Source organism: Anneissia japonica, unplaced genomic scaffold, assembly GCF_011630105.1.
Source record: "Anneissia japonica isolate Jap-2015-1 unplaced genomic scaffold, ASM1163010v1 scaffold2893_len205907_cov107, whole genome shotgun sequence".
In the NCBI taxonomy this organism is placed as follows: domain Eukaryota; kingdom Metazoa; phylum Echinodermata; class Crinoidea; order Comatulida; family Comatulidae; genus Anneissia; species Anneissia japonica.
The window spans coordinates 35,302-38,478 of record NW_022739924.1 but is presented as its reverse complement, the minus strand read 5'-3'; positions in this window follow the sequence as shown (position 1 = coordinate 38,478).

The window sequence follows — 3,177 nt, the reverse complement described above, 5'->3', positions numbered from 1 at the left end:
TATAAATGATTAATTATTAATCTTATTATTATTATTAGTAGTATTATTATTATTATTATTATTATTATTATTATTATTATATTTATTTCCTCCATAACAATATGTATATACAATACAAGATTAAAACATTAAAATTGAAAGAAAAAGAAAATCCAATGAAGCAAAAAGTATACAGATTGCTTGTGGATGGGAAGGCGGGCATACCAAAGGGAACGGAGCTCCCGTACAATAAATGTTTGGGATCCACACAAGCACTCATCAGCAAAACGTATAGTCAAACAAGAAAGTTATATGAACGATTCCTTAACAAATTTCATAAATAAATTAAAATTACCATTACGCACATGTAAAGGAAGGCAATTCCAACAGTCAATAATTCTATGACAAAAAGAATGAGCAAGTTCGTTGCATCGGGGATTTCTATTACAAAGAGTAGGATATTCTTTTCTTACATTAAGGATGAAGTCAAGCATGTTTGTATGAAAATAGCAATGGGATTTGGCGCCGAGATATTGCAAGAAAAACGGACTTAGATGAAGGATTGATGAACATACCATTCTCATGACTCCATGTGGCAATATTATTCAATTTAGATTGCAGCTTGATGGCATCTTCATCAGAAGAAATGGACCTAAAAATAAGAGTATTATCTGCATACATGAAAATTGAGGTTGGAGATGAAACAACGTTTTGCAAATCACTAGTAAACAGGATAAAAAGAAGCGGCCCCAGTATGGAACCCTGGGACACCTGATTGAACAAAAACAGGCAAAAATAACACTTTGAGTACGATGCAGAAGGAAATCACAAATCCACATGTGAATTTGCCCAACAATCCCAATTGATTTAAGTTTGCTGAGCAAAGTAGCATGTGAAACTTTGTCGAAAGCCTTAAACCAATCAATAAATATTGCATGGACATCAGGGGGTGATTCACATCGATAATACTCGGCCATTCGTGGTACACCCTGGTAAAATTTGGTTGCAAGAATAACCAGGTCTAAAACCAAATTGACATGGGGAAATTATGTTGTTAGTCGAGCAAAACTAATATATATGATCATGTAAAATCCTCTCCATCAGTTTACACGTGACCGAAGTGAGTGAAATCGGGCGATAAGATTCAAAGGAACACCTGTCGCCCTTCCCCTTATATACAGGAACAACGTGAGCGAATTTCCATGCAGCAGGAACTTGACCAAGTTGTACTGAATGATTAAAAAAATCATTCATCATATTATACATTTTAGAATTGGAAAGAACATAATGCTTAATGGCCAAAACGATTGAATTACAGCTGATTTTCACACGGTTCCTGAAACTATGTATAGAGTTTTTTAAGATACTCGTCGAAGGACGGTACACCATTGGATACCAACATAAAACTCGCAATACAGTGCCTCGGTTGTCGCAGTAATAAACGAAGGGCATTAATATAGCAGACTTTTAACGATCTTATACCTTTGTTATAAACAAACCAACCCCCGGTTTGCATTAAATATCATAATGCTTGAACTCATGAGGCCTAAAGCGATTATAACCTTTTCCTCAATGGGGACTGAAGAGTTTTTACTATGTTGAAGAGAACAATTAAACGTGCGCTTCGAATGATACTAAAAAAAATCTATACTCTTTATTGCATTAGTTACCTGTATGTACACAACGCCCTCTACCGATTTTATTATAATAGGTCTATACAAATCGCATAACGAACTTAAAGCAATCCCATCTGATATATACATTAAAAAAATTACAAAAACAGTCCCCAAAACTGAACTTTTTAAGAAAATGTTAGGCTAAAACATTTAACTCGTTCTTTAAAAGTTGCTTTAGTAATCCTACCACACTTTATTGGTCAGATTGGTCGGATAACAATGTCCGTGTCGGCGCTCACAACCAAATTGATGTTATTAACTTTAATCCTGATATTGTATATATAGTACGGCAGCTTAGGGCCATATTTGGACTTAATGTGGACGTTCCGGACAAAAGCACCAATTTTTTTTACATGCTCCATATGGTCATAGCATTCAATTTTTGGTAGGAACCACCTCATCCGAAGTAATTATGGCGGCCATCTTGGATTTCAAAATGGTAGCCTTATAAAACCTATGTTTATTTATATCTCCGCTTCTAAATCACTTTGAATTATAATTCTAATTTCTAAGAGTATGTTTATATGATCGAGGAATACCATCATATCATTTTTGACCTGGTCAGATTTCCACAAATGGGTCATTTAAGGTCATTCAAGGTCAAATATTGTATGGTATCTTTAATATTACGTAATTGTCAAATTTTACATTAGAATCATACCCAGGCTCTCAGAATTCAAAATTTTTACTATGAACTACAATATTTCATTCGAGGTCATTCTGGCGGCCATCTTAAATTTCAAAATGGTTGCCACGCAAAACCTATATTTATCAATATATCGGCTTTTAAACAACTTCCAATAAGAATTATGATGTCTAAAAATATATTTTCATGGTCAAGGATTTATAGCACTTGTGACATGGTCAGATGGTCATTCAATTTCATTTATCTGTTAAATACGTAGAATATCTTAATAGTTTGTAAGTGGTCGTGTTTTACAGCAAAATCATACATAAGCTCACAAAATACAATTTTTGATAGGAACTATTTCATCAGAGGTCATTATGACAGCCATTTTAGGTCAAGGTCATTTAGCAGCCATATTAAATTTCATGGTGACCACCATGTAAAACATGTTTTGTTCCTTTAAATATGTTTACTGTACTGCATAGTCAAAGAATAACATCAAAAGTGAGTGACATGTATTTGTATTTCTTATATTACATTATATATTGAAAAAGTCTGATATCAGAAATTGTATTTAATGTGAAATGATAAATTGATATAAAAAAGAATGGTATAATATATATATATATATATATATTCATTATATATATACATATATATATATATTCATTATATATATATATATATATATGTATGTATTGTGTGTTTGTTGGGTGTGTAGGTGTATATAGGTATGTATATGTATATACAGTATGTATGTGTATATATGCATGTGTGTATAAGTATATATATATATAATTGAATATGCAATAATGTTTTGCTCACAATATGATGACATTACTTTCATGAAATTTAAATAATATTTTGTATTTATAATATTCAAAATCTCATAAT